The following is a 19,609-nucleotide window of genomic DNA, read 5'->3' as shown; positions in this document are numbered from 1 at the left end:
ATCACCATTATGCATACAATGATCTTTAAAGACTGATGAAGTCCTGAGCAGATTCCCTGGCTCTAAGCCTAAATTCTCTGTTCTGCCACCTAACAAGGTTCCACTCTGTAAATTGATACTCTCAAAAGAGTACATAAATGCCCATTCGCCAGAAATATATCTTGTCTGGTGTAAAAAGTCTTTTCTAAAAGAAAATTAATTGGTACTTAGCATTAAAAGGTTTTTTTCTCTTTCCGAGGTTACTATTCACAGAGGTTGTTTCTATCTAAAAGCAGAAATAAGTGTGAGGATCTGAAGACCGCTTCCTAAGGGTGAGCACACCTAAAAGCAGCAGTTTCACAGAATACAGTAAAATTCAAAGAAAAGAATCCGAAGTGTTCATTCTTTACATCAGACTCTAAAAGTTCAGCTCTTGGCACCTGTCTTAGACTGGCTCTTTATGAACTCGCTAAGTGTGTATGTCAGCTGAGCCTTCATTGGCTTTATCCAGCCATCTACCAAAGTATTACTTTAGGAATACTTGAAACCAAAACATAACAGGGAGATTTTAAAACAAATGCTGAGAGACATAGTTGAAAATGAAAATTCCAACATCTGATTTTATAACCTAAAGTTTAACTTGGTTCCATGTATATGTTTTTACATTTCTACCAATATCTGATGGTATATACACAAAATCCTACAAAGTAGAAAAAGAGTAAATATTTAATAAGAACTTCTAGATTTGAACCTTTAGGGAGAAGGACAGAGGGAATGATGGAGACATTCTGGACAAAGCAAACCCATAGGAGGGGAAACACGCAGCAGCTAGAGAGGGCAGACGCTCTGGGTCCTAAAGGACAGCACAAGGGCAGCGTGGCAGATGAGCACGCTGCTCTGCTGTGACCACACAGTGCGCACTGGAAACCCCACTTCTCCAGTCTCCTTCCTTCCTTTCCTTTTTGAACACAGGCTCTATGTGTACCAAGTACATGCTCTGCCATGGGCAACATGCCTAGCCCTGGACATTTTAAACTGTGATCCAGTGATAGCTGTGCCTGCCTTTTATCTAGCACTTGGGAGACAAGGATCGAGAGTTTAAAGCTACAGAGTGAATGTGAAGCCAGCCTGAGCCATGTAGTGATACTCTGCTTCACAAATAAAAATTTTCAAAATGACTAGCTGAGATAAAAGCTATGTTCAATAATTATGATCTAAAGTATTTTTCTAAGCTTTTATAATACTGTTTCATGTATTTAAGTAGACTTTAACAGTCTTTTTAATCTCATGATGTAGGTATTTTTATTACCCCTATTTTACACATGAGCATTCTGTGGCGCAAAATGATAAGTAGTGTGCTCAAAGTTAAACAATAGTAAAAAGCAAAGCTGAGAACTGGCTCTAGGGATTCTGGTGTTGGTATCTATACCCCGTCTGCTACATTGTGCATCTTTATAAGACCATATTACTTTTGAAATTAAGCACATACTTTTAAAAAAAAATTACACTATAAAGATATATAACAAGTTTTAAACCTTTGTTTTAAAAGTATTCTGAATTATAGAAATTCACTTGAACTTAATGAAGAAGGATCACTAGGTCTTTTTCAGCTTAATCTCCTTCAGTACCTAAAATAACAGAGTCCACTAGGACCTAGAAGGGATGGTAGGAATGAGATTTCCAACTTCTACTACAACAGACTATGAAATATCAATAAACCAATTATTTTCCCATCCAACCACTCTCCCTTTGAAGAACTAATACCAGCTTCACTCACCTCTAATTGTGTCCTAGTTAATAACATGAGTCTGATTCTGATGTCTATTCATCCTAATGAGTGATCTATGGATAAAGTAAGGTATGGCTTGGCATGATGGGCTATGCCCAACAAAAGGCAAAACAGAGTACATGACCTAAGTCATGACCCACCCAGGCTTCCCATTCAGTTGTTTCTATTATTCTTGGAGCATGGCATTTAGAGCTCCCTTATAAGGGTGCCTCTACTGAGGATACCTACATGTCCTTAGGAAGGAATCAACTACATTCCACTTCACAGACTCTCTTGTCGTATGCACATAAGTCAACAGCTGGCAATAAGCACTGTTCTCACAGTCTAATACCGAAGGTAAGTTCACAGCATGAGTACTTCACTGTGATATGGGCTTTAGTAGTATCATGAAGCATTCAATCAGTTAGGGGAAGGGATAATGGGTACTTCACCAAGGTATTCATAAAGGCATCTTCCTGGAGGAAGTGGCAGAAGGAGCAGAGACAAAATCCAGGCAGAAAATCATACAGGTGTAGAAATTTGAAACCCAAGCTATAGACTTAGAATTTACTGAAGTATAAAGGTACAAGGTGAACAATGCTGGCTTACAAGGAACCACTAGAATATACGCCCTAGGGAGAGAGCTACAGCCAAGTTGGAATGGGAAAAAACACAGCACCTTCATCTTGGCACAAAGAGGGGGAAAAACAACTAAGGCATATGACTCACATTTTAAGACAACTGTTAAAAGTGACACAAATATGGACAGTCTGGCTTTGTTAAGAGCCTTCTCTGGACTCTAAAATAGATAACTCCTAAGACTCATTGGCAAAAACCTCAGGACTAAGAGATAACGCTATCAAAGAATTCTTCAAAGCAGGACAGACACAAACCATACCAGTTAGCAGCCAAACGATCATGACCACACGTCTTTACCGGGACACCTCACCTGTAACTTGAGGAAGCTAGGGATATGTTTTCTCTAAGGTTTCTACCAGTTTGAATATAGGCTTCCTTTTACTTGTCAGACATTTTATTGGATGCTTAACTACTTAAAATCAGAAGGCTTAGCCCTTCTTGCTAGCCCAGATGTATAATCCCAGCTACTGCTCACCAAATCAGGAAAATTCCACATTCAAGACCTTCCTGGGCTACAGGAAATATACCACCACCTAAATAAGTTCAAAGAACCCTGCTCAGTGTTGGAACACATACAGTGTACTGGGTCTAGTTCCCAGCACTGCAAAAATAAAGTTTACAGACTTTGCTTTTTACATACAACCCAAACTTCTATTACATGGAAGAAATCTGTAATCTTGATCAAATTCAAAGTTGAATTTTAAATTTTACAAGGCTGTAAAAGCAAATCATGATATGGGAAAAATCATAATGAAACTCATTATTCGTAATTCTAACTTTTAAAAATTAAAAATGAGAGTCATTTAGTAACAGTGAATCTAGCCAACTGGCTAGCCTCCTCTCAAATGGTCTTTAATATTATCTATTTCACATGCTCTTCCTGGTACATATTATGCTGTAGTAGATTCATAACTTGAGGATTTACAGAAAAGTCTTTTGCTGCTGTATCTCTTGACAGTGCATGTGTCCTAAAATAGATGCTTTACATTTCCATCCAACCAAACAAAAGCTTCAAATGTGTATTAATTATATGAGTACTATTTAGACGTCAAGCAAAGAGGGAGTGGATTCCCATAACTACAGATCCCCACCATAATTTACAAAGAAGCAGGTGATAAAGAACTGTAGCCAAGTGCACTCACAGGAAATGCTGTCAAATTCAGAATCTGAAACAGTGAACAAATTCAAGACCATAGTAAACAACAGTCTGTAATACATTACTAATGCTACTTAAGTGATCTGAAATCCATTTCTTCATAAGACAAGTGGTCAATGAAGTACCACAAAACCAAACAACCCTAGTTACACCTTTTTTGTTGTTTTGTTTTATTTTGCTTTTGGTTTTTGGAGACAGGGTTTCTCCGTGTAGCCCTGGCAGTCCTGGAACTCACTTTGTAGACCAGGCTGGCCTTGAACTCAGAGATCTGCCTGCCTCTGCCTCCCTGAGGGCTGGGATTAAAAGCATGTACCACCACAGCACAACTTTGGCAAGTTAGTGCCACCCTACTAATGAAGATGCCTTGGAAATACCCATTTATTTCCAAAAGAATAGAAAACTGACAAGCAACTTTGCTTTTAGATATGTGTGTGCGTGTACATATAGAAAGAAAATTATTTAGTTAACTAAAACATACATACAGCAAAATTCCTTATGTATTTGAAGTCATGATTATTCTATTATTAATATAAATCTAAACTGAGTTTAGATTCTTCAAAATTATCAATGAAAAACTTTTGTAAAATATGATCACTAAGCCGGGCACAGAGGCACACACCTATAATCCCAGGAAAGGCAGAGACAGGCAGATCTCAGTGAGTTTGAGGCCAGCCTGATCTACAAAGTGAGCCCAGGACAACCAAGGCTACACAGAGAAACCCAAGGTGGGGGGGGGGGGGGGGCAAAAAAATATGGTTACTAGTGATCCATGAAATTAAATAAGATAACATTTTTCTTATATTTCATTAGAAAAAAAATATAAATACTTGTAACTTGGTTCCTATCATAGAAATATTTGTACATTCACATTTATTGCTACTCTATTGAAAACAGCAAGGAAATAGAAACACCCAGAATGTCCATTAACCAATGAATGGATAATGAAAATGTAGCACACATACAAAACATAGTATTATTTAGCTGTAAAAAAAAAAAAAAAAATACCACAGAGGGCCTCTGAAAGACTCTACCCAGCAGGGTATGAAAGCAGATGCTGAGACCCACAGCCACTCTTTGGGCAGAGTGTAGGGAATCTTATGAAAGAAGGGGGAGATAGAAAGACCTGGAGGGGACTGGAGCTACACAAGAAGAGCAACAGAACCAAAAAATCTGGGCCCAGGGGTCTTTTTGAGCCTGTACTCCAACCAAGGACCATTCATGGATATATCCTAGAACCTCTGCAGATATAGCCCATGACAGCTCAGTGTCCAAGTGGGTTCCCTAGTAAGGGCAACAGGGACTGTCTCTGACATGAATTCAGTGGCTGGCTCTTTGATCACCTCCCCCTGAGGGGAGGGGGACAACCTTACCAGGCCATAGAGGAAGACAATGCAGCCAGTCCTGATGAGACCTGATAGGCTAGGGTCAGATGGAAGGGGAGGAGGACCTGCCCTATCAGTGGACTGGGGAAGGGGCATGGGAGAAGAGAGAGGGAGGGTGGGATTGGGAGGGGATAAGCAAGGAGGCTACAGCTGGGATAAAAAGTGAATAAATTGTCATAAAAGTATTTTTAAAAGATTTTTAAAAATGAAATTGCAGGAAATGGACTTGGAAAGTACAGTATTAAGAGAAGTAACCAAACTCAGGAAAAAAAAGTACATGTTCCCCCTCATATGCAGACAATGCACAGAATGTATATATGCAGGCGGGTAAGTACAGAACATTTAGAAAGGAGACCATAAGGCGATAATATTGGGGGATAAGGATGAAATGCAGGCAAAATGATGAGTCATGAAAGATAATATAGAATTAATTTTTCCCATTTCAACACTGTCACTTGTTTTCTTTTTCTTGGTGGGTATGTATGTAAAAATGTAATTGATGGTGAAAGTATAAAACCTAAATGAAGCTCCAGGGCTTCAGAATGGCCATTCTAACTGAGGTGGACCGAATGGGCAATAGGCAAGTATTTGTTGGCGTAGCTACCTTAATATGGCTGTGCAATGTTTCTATCCGTGTGTTCCCATTGGATAGCCAGTACCTCAGGAGTCCTACCAGATGCCCTGACTGGAAAGTCTACTTTCCAGAAAGCACTTGCCCAAGAAAACAATATGACCAACTCTCGAAAATTGAAGTTTTAAGATAACTCCCAACTGACTAGCACCTAAGAATCTAAGAATATTCAGCTAATGATGGCAGTAGCACAGTATGCTTACCTCTCAGTTAAAACAACACCTAGGTAGGTACGTAGGTAAGTAGACAGACAGGTACATAGGTTGACAGTAATTTTTAAAGAAAAAATGGAAATGACTCCTATTAATGGATAATAGCGGTACAGATGATGCATACAGGAGGCTTCCAAAGTACTAGTAATATTCTATTTCTTAAGGATTATGATTACATATATGTTCACCATGTGCTTTTTACTATCAATATCTAATCATCATAGATTTCATATACACATTACATTAGCAATAACATCCCCATTCTTGAATGAAATGTAAAGAGCTTTTACTCCTTAATCGATTTACTTCTGCATTACTCTAATTTTTAAGAATAAACATACATTTTACAATCTAAAATACTTTAATTGTAATAAGTTCAAAAACATGCTAATTAATCCATGATTAGGAATATTTGTTACAATCCCTAATTACTTTACAGAAAACACAATCCTTAGGAGTTAGCTGAGACAAATGTATCACAAATTTTGTTAGAAACAAGTTAATCTTGACTCAGATGATAAAATCAAATATATAAGAGGGAACTGTGAGCACAAATGTCAATGGCTTCACATGCGTGTATACAGAATAAGTCTTTATTGGGAAATGATCAAAAAGCAGTGAAAATAAAAACAGTCAACAATCATGGCCTGCTGACCGAGATTACCAATATGTTCTCTGTAGAAACAGGTGAAGACCTGGTATTCAAGCATTACTACATCACTGTTTTCTAACACAGTGATTTACCTCAGTGAAATACTTCAGAGCTAATTTCCCATAAATCCACGTATGAATACTAATTTTCACAGCCCATTTTCATGGATACCTCTGCAGCTGCCCTGTAACTGCTGCTGAAGAGTTTACATAAGCTTTTCTATGCACAAAACAAGGACCTGGTAACATAAATACATCTGTCTTGCCAGTAAAATGTAAAGTCTTTTTATGCCCCAAGGAAAGCTGTTATTTGTTTTCCTTTCCAGTGTCAAGGGACAGATAGATCACAGCTAAATGGAACAATCCTTTCTAGAAACAAAGATCACGATTATTACCTCTTTCTTCTCTCTTACTTCTTTTTATTTTTAGTTTCAATGGCATTGTCACAGATGTCTTTTATTAAAACCAACTTTAAATTATTTCAGGAAATAGACTACTAATTTAAAATAAATTAAAATCTAATCTCACCATTAGCAATGTTATTCATCTTTATTTCCTAGTCATATAAATGAGTCCTTATTAAAGCATGGGATCAGGAAACTATTTAAAAATTCCATTCAAAATATTCTGAAGAAAAAACTACACCCTTTTAATAAGTAAATACTCAGGACAAATGGATTCTTTTGACAAAAAATAAGACCAAAGCTTAACATTTTTCTGTATCAATTGAGTATGTGTGAGTACACAGAGAAAGCTCTAAAGATAGCATAGAATTTTCTCTGGATCATTTACCAGTTTGAAAAAAAGACAAAGACACTGTAACGTAGAAGAGAGAAAGCATGTCATTTCTTTTTTCTTAAGGCAGCATAAGAAAATATTTTCTCGGGTATAAAAAAAAAATACAGTAAACAGGCATAGTAGTTAGAAAGTTCTTAAAAGAAACCAAACCACATTTACCCATTCTGATACAACATAACAGGACTATGAAGGAGCAGAATGGGGCCAAGCTTTGAGTACATCTACCAGAACAAAGCAACAAGAGCTTTCAACATCCAACAGACTCAGTCAACACGCCTGCTAATGCCTTTTGGGGAAGTCCACTCTGGCAGTTCTTAGAACTGGGCAAGGGCAGCAAGAGTGGTGTCAAAATGAAAGTGTTTATTTGAGGCCAGCCTTTTCGACAAAGTGAGTTCTAGGACAGCCAGGGCTACGCAGAGAAATCCTGCCTTAAAAAACAAAAACAAATATAAAGTTAATAAAATATAGCTAATAATAAAAAATAAAAAAAGAAAAGAAAAGCAAAAACAACAACAACAAAAAGGGTTTAACTCATTATCTACCTTTTGGCATTTGGACAGAGAAGAAATTTTGTGTGTCTACATGAGACTTACTGTCATAAATCGTAGATATAAATATTTCGTACATAAAAATATTCAGTTCTTAAATCCTGTTCAATCTTTTACTTAAAATGTATTCACAAGTCAGTATGCATAATGAAAAAAGTGTATATCACATTATGATTCTTTTAACTCAAAATTCCAAAATAGGTAAGCAAAGAGAGCACAAGAAATACTGTTTTTTTGATTTGTTGCTGGTTACACTTTCAAACTGAATAACTTTACAGAACTGAACCCTTAAAAAGTGTACATATAATAATTTAAGTTTGATACTTTATAAACAGCCTAACCAGATACATGCTGTTCATGAAAAGAAAATACAAAGAATGGTCAGTGTCTGCTTTACCTTTTACATTTTGAGATAATATGTTGTCTTTTTTGTTAATTTTTTTTCCAGGGCTGAGATTATAGGCATGACCCCACCACACCTAGCTGCAACAACCTAGTGCTAACAAATAAAAGATATGATACCATTTGGGGAAGTGTGAACTTCCCTCCCCTAAGCTCCTGATGCTCTGTGGTTGATGTAGATAAACACAGACAGACTATAGCTCTAGCACTTTTGGATTACTAGAGGAAGGAGTATTACTTGAGTCCAGGAGTTCATAGCCATCCTGGACAATACCAAAAGCCAGTCTCTAAAACCCAAACAATATCAACTGAAATGAACAGAAATCTATCCACAAGGATGGCTGCCAGTACATGTCACCTCTGTAGGATGACACTGTCGGCAACAGGGGTACTCAATGGAAGTTAAAAGTTTCCAGAATGTTGGTTGCTTGCTTGCTTGGTTGCTAGGTTGCTTGCTTGGTTTTTCAAGACAGGGTTTCTCTGTATAGCCTTGGCTGTCTTAGAACTCCATCTGTAGACCAGGCTGGCCTGGAACTCAGAGATCTGCCTGGTTCTGCCTCCTGAGTGCTGGAATTAAAGGCGTGCATCACCACTGCCAGGCTCTTCCATGATGTGTTTACACAAAGAAAGCATTTCTGTATGTTACTTTATACTAAAGGAAACAAAGACAGAATGAAGAAAGTACAGCTTAAGTATAGCCAAAATAATCTAGTCTCAGTAGCCCTGTTTCTGTTTTATCCCATTATCAAAGCAAAAGTGGTCATCAAATGATAAAGTAGAAATAACCCCTTAGCCAAATGACTGTTTGCTAAACCTAACTAAGCTCAAAGTGAAATTTTATGCTCTAATTTTAAAAAGTATTTAAAGATACATTAAGGCAGGAATGATAAAAATCTTCTCATTAACCTAAAACTATATTGACACCACCAAGGATCCTGAGTCTAACAAAAGCCAATCAAAGCCACCATTCAGCCAGAGTTTGTGGCACTCTTGAGTTCTAGACCAGCCTAGGTTATATAAGGAAACCCATCTTTAAAACAAAACTCATCCAACTGGCTTCAAAGCATTATCTCCATTCACTTGGTGTTTAAAATCATATGCTCAGTTTTTCCCTTCATGAGACACAGAACTAGGTAGGGAGAAGGACTAGAGATATAACTCAGCCTGAGAGCATGCTACCTAAAATACACAAAGCCTGGGTTCCACCCCCAACACCACATAGACCAGGGACAGTGGTGCTCACCAGTATTCCACTTACTCAAGAGAGAGAAGAGACAAAAGGAGATCAAGTCCAAGCTACTATCAGTCACTATCAAAACAAGCGTGGAATCTAGTAAAATCATATTTATAAAATATGGCATCATAAAAAAAAAACAATGAGATAAGAGGAAGAAGTGGGGATGGAGATTGACTAAGCAGAGGATGGAATAAGGGGAGAAGAGGTAACTTCATACAGGTGAGCTTCTAGCAGCAAACAGATGTTTAAAATGTGAGAAAAACAACATAGGCATTTATAACTGCATCCCTGTTTACTTTTAATTTTTCATCAAAAGTATATGCATATTAAGAGAAAAAAAGGAAAAATGAAAAGAATCTGCCTAAATTCACCAAGTTATTTCAAGCATTTCAAAACAATCACCAATCACTTTCCAGTCCCAACCATCTTCAGGCATAGCACTGAGAGAAGCAGCAAGTCAGGATCAATGCCCTCGGAGCACTGGAGCACATTCAACAAGGAAGGAAAAGGAGTGAAGGAGGGGGAACACAATTGAACACACAGTAAATGCCAAAGTCACAGAAATTCAGCAGTCTGTCCCTCCGTGGAAGTGACTGTCTAGAGCTGGAATGGAGGCCACTGAGCTTTAAAAACAGCACAGCCCATGACTTAGCAGATACACCAATGAAGAAAGTGAGGGGTGGTTAGTGGGAAGATGGAACCTGACTTGTACCTAACAGGACACAGCCAGTTGTAACAGGGTGACCAATGAAAAGAGACCACAGACAAGTAAGCCACTGAAAAGGATTTAAGACACAAGCAGGGCCTAGGCCTGGGGCAAGGTCAGCCACAGTTATACAGGGAGAAAGACAGAGGCAGGTGATATGGTGCTACTGTCCTTTATGGTCCATACCACCTTAGATAACTGGCAGGTCCTTAAGAAACTTTGCTGAAGTCTTGGATTCCCATTGGAGTCTGTTGTTTCCAAATTATTCCAAACAATATGAATTATTAACATCAAGATTTTTAATGCAATGACACCAATATTTTTCTTTGTAAATGATAAAAAAAAAAAAAACACTGTACTTCAACAATTTCCTGTTATTACAAAAAAATTCTCTAAGACCTAAGAGCTAAAACCACATACACCCACACTGAGCGGAACATGACCGATGTGAAACCATCTCAGAAAGGATGATTAGGGTAGCCACGCTGCCTCCTAGCTGGCATTTAAAAGACTACCTTCCTTTTCCAGTTACTTATTACAACCCTCAAAATGTTAACCACGGAGTTACAACATGGCTCAGGAACTCTATTCCTCAGTGTACACCAAGTGAAATGAAAGCACACATCCATACAAAACCAATTACAATTCATCGGCACACTGTTAACACCAGTCAGAAAGTGGAAATAACAAGAATGTTCATCACTTATTGAATGGATAAACAGTACCTCAGATCTATCAGTGAAAACCTCCGAACAAGAGGAATAAAATGCTGCTACCAGGTAGACAATAACACCATGCTAAGGCCAGTCAAAGACTCACAGGTGCTACAATCTTTTTTTTTTATTATTTTTTTATGAAATGTCCAGAATAGATGAAGCTACAGAGACATAGAGTAGGTCAGTGGTTCCCTAAGGCAGTAGTTTCAGGAAATGGAAAGTGACTATGAGTCTAAAGAAAGGTTTTACATTTAACATTGGTGGTGGCTGTACAATTCCAATTTATAAGCCAGTGTCTTGAAACTTTAAAAGTATACAAAACTTTTTAACTGTGTGGTACATAATTATATCTGAAAATAAGAAAGTCAAATGGTAGATTACCAACACAGAAATAATTCCAGCCAGTTCTATTCTACAGATCACAACTCCTGATGGAAAAGGGAAATCATGAGACTTAATAAACTGCCACCTCAGAAACTAAAAACAAAGATATCTGTGAGCCGGGCGTGGTGAGGCACACCTTTAATGCCAACCCTTGGGGAGACAGAGGCAGGCGGGTCTCTGTGAGTTTGAGGCTAGCCTGGTGTACAAAGTGAATCCAGGACAGCCAGAGCTACACAGAGGAACCCTATCTCAAAATACAAAATTGTAAGATTGTAAGTATGTTTCATATGTGGAATGAGAAGGGCTAAAGCAGAAAGTGCCTACCAGGGAAGAGGAGAAGAATTTAGGAAAGAACAATAAGAGCAGAATGGGGCATGGATATTGTCAGAGTACATCAGATGCATGTATGAAAATGCACTTCAACACTTTGTATTAGTATTCAGTAATATTAAAATATACAAAATAAAGCCAGAAAACAAATGAGACCAAAAAGTAGATAAAGCAACATCACCCTAGGAAAAAGGACCAGTCACTCAAAACATTACCAACACTTGTCCCTGTATAGTGACTATGATTGCTTATTTTCTAAATGGTGCAAAGACCATGATTTTTATATAATAAAAACAAATCAGAAGTCAGTATTTCTTTTATTCCTTTATCTGAACAGTGCCTATCACTGAAACATATTTTTAAAAGTAGTATTAATCACTAATGGAAAGGCTGAAGTTTGAATTCAGTGGTACTAGAAGACACTGGTCCAATGTCTTAGATATGCAAGAGCTGGCATTCAGGCTTCGATCTCTTCTTTCTTTTTTCCAAATACAGAACTGCTAATTTCATTGGATCACTAAGATACTTAACAATTCATTGGACAAACAAAAAATAAAATGCTTCCCTCATGAAAGTATACTTCTTCAAACAACAAGCTGACTATATTGCTTTTAAGTCCATAGTCATGCCACCACCCTTAATAAAAGATAACATAATAGGTTACTATAACTAAACAAACATTTCAAGTAAAACAAAGACAGCAATTACTCATTTTAAGCGGAAAAAGAATAATAGTCAAGTCGGTGCCTCTCTTACAATCTATTCTCGTGGCAGAATAACACCCTAGATATAGTAATTTGACACCTAAAATTATATGCTGAGCCATGTACATGTATTTTTTTTTCTTGAAAAGAAAATCCCTAACTTTTATTAGGTAAGGACTTTGTAATTTACAGAGACACAAAGAACTACTCCTTAGAGAAATATTCACCAGCAACTTCCAATGGCCTCCTGCTGGAATCAAATCTAGAAGCCACCGTTAGGACATGAGGAACCCTGTTTTGTAGAAACTGTGCCACAGAATTTTCATTAATGGAACAAGTTTTCCAAGTGTGGGAGGGACAAGGTGGAGCCAAAGATACAACACATGCATTTTCTTCTCTAGGAAATAATTTTAAATTGGAAAATTAAAAAAAACCTGACAAAGTGGTTTTTAAAAAGTAAAAACACGAGATCTACTGCTCATATATAGATCATGTCATTGTATTGTTTGTACACTTGTATTAGGCTTTGTTTCAAAACCATTTTAGATGCCATAGTTACTTTGTAATATAAATGGAATTAAACCATTTTTATCCAAAGCATGTCAGACTGAATTTTATCAACCATAAAATTCTCTCTAACTGTTACAAAATGCTTTTTTATGTTATTCTGAAAACACAATGACTGTGTTTCAGTTCATCTGCAAACGATACTTTGTACAAATAATAACAGGATAATATCTGGAACGTCTGCTTTGCCATTAAAATACTACATATGTGACCCTTTCTTCCTTAGACTATCAAAAATGGAAATAAAAAGCAGATAAAGAATGACCCTGGAACTCTATCCATGTTTTTTCAAGTGTTTCAGGTAGCATGGTCTTATCCTTAATAAATAAAACATAAATGAGAAATCAGTATGAAGGCCTGTAAAAATATTCCTTTTGTAACACAAGTTCTGAGGCCTGAAGAAAAGAAAAGAATAGTCATAACATCTTTAAACATATTTGTCGTAAGTACAACTCTGCTATGTGGTGGGCAAAAGCAGTCGTGTTCAGAGCAGTACAGTGCGATCATTACGTATTATGAGACACATGGGAACTCATCTGTTCAAAGAGGCATTATGGATAATGTCCATGGAACCCTTTGTTTAAAATCCCATGAAGACTCAGCCGAGAACAAGAGCACAGCAGAGCTGTCCTTCCCCACATTCAACTCTTCTACGCCTGGCCTTTCCTCTCCAGGGTATTAGAGAGCATCATCTGAAATGCAGGCAAGCCCTTTACATCACACTTCAGACACCAGAGGTCCAGACTCATTACAGCTAGAGAATTTCATCTAGCCTACCTGGAAGTTTATTTACTCATCGGATTTTCAGTTAAAGTAACCAACACAAAAATTTGGCAATTAATAAAGGACTCAGAATGGGGCAAGCTGTTCTCCTCAATTCCATTTCTTTCTGAACTTCGTGGCTCTATTTAAATTGATTGCTTTAAGAATGAGTCTTTCAGAAATCAAGAGAGAGCTATCAAAGTATTTTGTATTGCAAGTCTCACAATTCTGTGAGGGGGTGAAGCACTCACTTCCTCTTTGTAGTTAAATATGACCTCAAAAGCACTAAATGCCTTGACAGCAGAACCAGCAGGTAGGTAGCAGTCAAAATTTAAATCCACATGCATTTAACTCCAAAGCTTGTGTTCTTTCCAATACAGAACTTCACATCTGTGTAGCAAGAATTTCACATTATGAAATGAGGAATCCATACTGCAGACAAAGAGAAACACACAGCCTCTACCTCATCAGGTATAAGTGAAGCCAGGAAGAGGGCAGGGACTAGAAGCATGGTTCAATGATTAATTGCAGGACTGTTCTTGCAGAAGAGCGAAGTTCAGTTCCTGGCAGCCAGGTGGAACAGGTCATAACTTCTAGCTCCAGCTTCAGGAAATCTATGTCCTCTTCTGGTCTCTGGGGGCACTGCACTCACATGTGCATAACACACACACACACACACACACACACACACACACACACACACACACAATTAAAAACAAAATATTTAAAATTACTTTTAATATTAAAAAAAGAAACAGAGAAACTGTAAGAGCAATAAAGCAAATCCAGATGAACTAAGGATTGTTTAATACAGACACAACCATGGACAGATGTGAGGGCAACACCTGTAATCCCAGAATAGGCAAAAGAAATTTATATTTAGTACAGGATCAGTCTTGGCTATGAAGGGAGCTCTATATCAAACAAAACAAAATACATACTATGAAATCAACAAAAACAAATGGAATCAATACACTTACATTAAACTATGAAGTCCAAAAATGAAAACCGAAAAACAAGTTAGTAAGTCTGAGACTGTCACAAAAAGTATTTGCAAAAAAGGAAAATATCTTCCAGATATTTAACATAAATGATTAATGCAAAGTCTACATCTAAATAAACATCTAAGTTTTTCTCTAACATTGGTAACTTTAATTACCAGGGATCCTGACAAAGTGGGATTCAACATATTTACTACTGAAAAGTTAAAACTACTGTAAAATCCCACAGAACCAAGAGACAACAATCTAGACGTTACAGAAGCAAGAAATGAACAAGTGGGTGAAAAACAAAGGAAGGTGAGCTGGTGCTAGAGTCACTGGTCTTGTGTTCATTCTCCCAGGACAGAGAACACCAGAACACCAATGAGTGCCAGAGGATGCACACAAGCCACTTCCCTCAGTGGCCATAACTTACTATACGCTGCAGATAGCGCTTTAGCCCTCACACACAAGACTGCAGAATTCTCATGGAACACGCCATCTAGCAGGAAGCCAGGTTCTTACAGTGCTACAAAAGGTGTAACATGTGAGATGTGCTCTCTAAAGGCTCTCCTTGCCTAACAAATAGAAATGGGGGTAAAATTTAAAAGTTTTACTTAAATTTTCTGGGTTTTTTTTCCTCTTTCACTCTGATCATTGGGGCTTGAGCAGGGAGCGCTCAGGGCTAAGCGTTTAGAGTGAGCCACCTTGCCATTACTGCAGGGTGAGTTACACTGTCTTAGGTTCTCATGTCATTTGCATTTTTACATTGAGACTTGTGCATATGGAGCCAGATCATAAGTTGAATTCATTTATTTTTAAAAATCTAATTAATTAAATCCCACCTTCCTTATTCTTTCAAAGCAAATGTTTAAATTGCTAAGAGAAATTTAACAGGTCTTTTTCTTTTTAAGTAAACAGCAAATGCCTATCTTACAATTTAGTGAGAAAAAGAATAATCCAAGTGAACTAGAATAGTCAAACACTCTATTCAATACAGAGTCAAACTTTTGGCTTCTCTAGCTACAGTGATGAAGAATTTTATTGGGGTATATGTTCAAAATGTAGAGACTAAGAAAGCATAGGTACATTCATTTTCCTTAACAATGAGTATGATATACTGTCCTATAAAGTTCACACTCAAAATGACACAACTGAGTTACCAAAAAAAGAAAAAAAAAGAGAAAAAGTTACAAAAAAAAAAAAGACCTACAGTATTCTAATTAAGTTTATGATTTTGTGTTGGGCCCTATTCCTAGCGATCCTAGCCTTCAGGATGGACACTCACATAAGAGGCAGTGTGTTACTGCAGAAGGTGCCATTGGTCCTGGCAACACCCTCCCATGGACTAGGAAGGGACTAATGTGACTCTAGGCCACACCCCCATACTTATGCAGATGGTATTGGGGAAGAGACGTTTCTTAGTGGGTTGCCACTGATAAGATAAGCACATTTCTGTAAACAAACTCCCATCCACTCTCCTATAAATTTCCACGTTGAGACCCACTGAGCATCACACACATAAGATAAGAAAGAGAGCTAATAGGCACAGAAGCAGACTGAAGAAAGTAGGAGAGAACAAGAAAGAGTGAAGGGGATGAACATAATCTAATGTATTACATACGTGCATGAAAATGTCATAATAAAACCTATTGTTATGAACAATTACTATGTTAATAAAACATCAAAATAAAAATTAGAAAACATATGCTCAAAGATTGAAATTTTTTATTATATAACCATATAATGTTCAAGAAAAATACATTAAACCTCCAAAGGGAGTTAAGCACAGTAAGTTAGGCTATGGTGGCTTATGCCTGTGATCTCAATACTTGGGAGGAGGCTCAGGCAAAAAAGTACTGAGTCCAAGACAGAATGAATTAAAAAAAAAAAAAAAAAAAGAGGAAGAAGGAAGGAAAAACAGTTAATTAGCAAGCTAACTCTGCTACATAGCATTAACACAAAAGTCCTTTTCTACAGTAAAAATATTAAAGTGAAAATGGCATAATATATATATATATATATATATATATATATATATATATATATACAGTATTTCCAATTATCCATTATAGAAGGCAACATTTAGTTATCATTGCAAACAGCAATAAATGGAGCATGTTGGCTCACACTTGTAATCCCACCATTTAGGCGACTAAGACAGGAAGACTGGCTCAAGTCTGAGACCAGCCTGGAAATAGTAAGTCCATTACCAGCCTTGACTACAGTAATGAGATCCTCAGAGGAAAAAAAAAAAAAAAAAAGGGTTGGGGGAGTCAATAAAGAAAATTAAATTATCTTCTTTTACCTAGAAAAATTCAAGTAACAATAAATGTAAGATTTTATTTGCAATCTAAGAGTATTAAACTTGAACACGAAAGAGTGAACATTTACAAGTATTTATGACTAATAGAAATATGAGCTGATTAAAAATAAAAGGCTAATTTGTAGCCTCTAATAAAACCATGGCTTTTTAAAAAGTCAGTTCCTGCTAGGTATGGTGGTGTATGCCTCTAATCCCAGCACTCAGAAGGCAAAGGCAGGCAGATCTCTTGAGTTCTGGTCTACAGAGTGAGTTCTAGGATAGCCAGGGCTACACAGAGAAACCCTGTCTGGAAAAAAAAAAAAAAACTTAAACAAAAAAAAGTCAGTTCCTCCAGTAGTATGTCTTTCCCTGACATACTACTAATGGTAAGTATTGGGAGCCAGGGCACTGCACAGCACACCTTAAAGGAACAAGAGCAAGAAAATCAAAATTGTAGTAATTCCACTTGCTGAAAACCTAGTGAATGGCTTCAGCAAGCTGTTAACATTTGTGTAAAATTGTTCTCCAAGCACCTCTCCAGTCAGCTTAGAATTAGTAGGCCAAGGGAGGAGCAAATCAAATGAAGCCAACTATGCATAGGAACGTCTGCTGATGACTTCTGCAGTTCGTGGCTTCCCATGGTAGTGTCTATCTCTTACCACAATGCTTGCCATGGAAAAGGTTCAAGTACTTGCTGGTGAAAGCGTGGACTGTTTTAAGTAGAATGACTATCTAATCCACCACTGCAGTCTATTAATGTTCAGATAATTTAATTAGTCAGGTTCTGAAGACTTTGCTTAAGTGAGAGCTGCTTTTTTTTTTTAACTTTGCAAACACATATCATAGCTACAGTAAAATTTCTAAGAAGTTATTTTCACAAAGAGAAAGAATTTCAGGTCACTTAAACTTAGTTTACCCCGCACATTGGGGAGACTGAAATTGTATTTGATAAATAGTTCAAATTTTAAAGTGAAGTTACTTTTTAAAAATGTCTGGCATAAATTACTAGTAAAGTCTCACAAAAGTATACACAGCCATACACAGCTCTGATCACAGGTTACTCCTACACTCTCACACAAGCGTGTATAGTACATTCTCTGATCACTTCAGTTTTCATCATACTAAAATTTTGCAGCTTAGATTTACAGGCTTATAGGCAAACTTTAGCTCTAGATAAAGAAATAGGCCTGCCTTACAGATTTTATTCTGGACAACACAGTTCTTAATGATAGCCATATTCTTCCCATGCTATTATCGTAAAATTACAGTGAATAATAAAGTTAACTCCAAAGCCAACAGTTACATAACACTGAGAACGTGCTAAAAATTTTAAGTGAGTAGCCCAAAACTAGGGCCACAGAACACAGTAGGTAAACAGACTTGAAGCCCACCTCTAAGGGGTATAAAACAGAACTCTTTCTATGTAAGACACATGCACTCAAAGGAGAAGGGTTTGGGAAGGCTGTAGTCCCAACACCCCAACAATGCTGTCCAGACTGAGAATACTTTCTAGAACCCCTCTCTGAAAAATCCCTGTAGGATCTTTAGCACATTCAATTGATTAACAAATGCAATAAATCTCTAAACTTGGAAAGTGTATTTGAGTTTCTGAAGCACTTAAAAATTCACATGAGGCATGCATTAAAGAATGTGGTGAATCACCAAGCAATGAAATCTATACTTGGACAAAAAATGAGATGTAAACACAATGAGACTAATTTTCCTGGGACACAACCTTGGGAAGGTAACACTGTCCAACATGACTGCCCTGAAGCATATTTCTCATTTGGATATGAGATAACTCTATCCTATAAGTAAACAGCCAGCACAAACCTCTCTCTCATCTTTCATCCAGTAAACAAAGACACTAAGGAGAAAAGACATTGCCCTAATTTACTACAATATTTAGTGGCAAATTGAGAATTTAAGTTTAGGTCTTTTAATACCTAGTTCAATATACAATAGTCTTTCTTATATGCTATAGTCTATTGCCTATAGAATTTAAGGTTCAAGAAGAAGAAAGCCTCATTGTGTGGCTGGTTCAAATTATAAGCAGTTTCCTTCATCACATGCTACCACCATAACACATCACTGTCTCCAAAGACCCAAACAAGTGGGTGTGCCCAGTCCTGACCCTGTAGGTTCAGAACTGTGAGCCAAAATAAGGTTCTATGTACATGGCCCATCTCCATCTTCATTACGGTGAAGGAATGCTAGCTGACAAGTTCCTCCTATTTGATGCACATATTGAACATCTATTTACATAGACACTTTGAATGATGGTCAGTGTTTATTATCAGAATCAACTAAGATGAAAGCTTCCAGGCTCACCATGTGAGGGATCCTCTTGATTAGGCTAACTAATCTAAGCTAGATTATCTAGCTTAGATTAGCCTCTGAGCATTCCTGTGGGGGTTATATTGATTATGTTGGCGGAGGTGGAGAAGTACAGCAGCAAGAGTGGAGTATACCATTCCCTGGACCTCAGACATGGGTCCTATGGTGTATAAAAATGGAAAGGTGGTTCTACAGTTAAAACTGCACAGTGCTCTTGCAGAGATTCCTCAGTTTGGTTACCACAACTCACATAGGCAGCTCACAACCTTCAGTAACCATGGCTCTAGGAGATTCAATACCCTCTTCTAGCCTCCTAGGACACATGCACAAAAACATACAAACACACACACACACACACATACACAGACTTTTTAAAAGGAGGAGGGTGGACTGTGGACATAAGAGACCAGCTGCT

The 19,609-nt window shown here is 37.4% G+C and overlaps 1 protein-coding gene across 2 annotated transcripts in view; it reads right to left on the bottom strand.

The window, feature by feature from the left end:
• The window catches only part of Lclat1 (lysocardiolipin acyltransferase 1), a 129,470-nt gene that overhangs the window by 71,529 nt on the left and 38,332 nt on the right, over positions 1-19,609 (bottom strand). The gene's annotated exons all lie outside the window — the stretch shown is intronic.

The sequence above is a fragment of the Psammomys obesus genome, unplaced genomic scaffold (assembly GCF_907164565.1).
Source record: "Psammomys obesus unplaced genomic scaffold, mPsaObe1.curated_primary_1811, whole genome shotgun sequence".
Taxonomy (NCBI): domain Eukaryota; kingdom Metazoa; phylum Chordata; class Mammalia; order Rodentia; family Muridae; genus Psammomys; species Psammomys obesus.
Note: the sequence above shows the minus strand (reverse complement) of the source record. Positions and strands in the feature narration are given on the sequence as shown.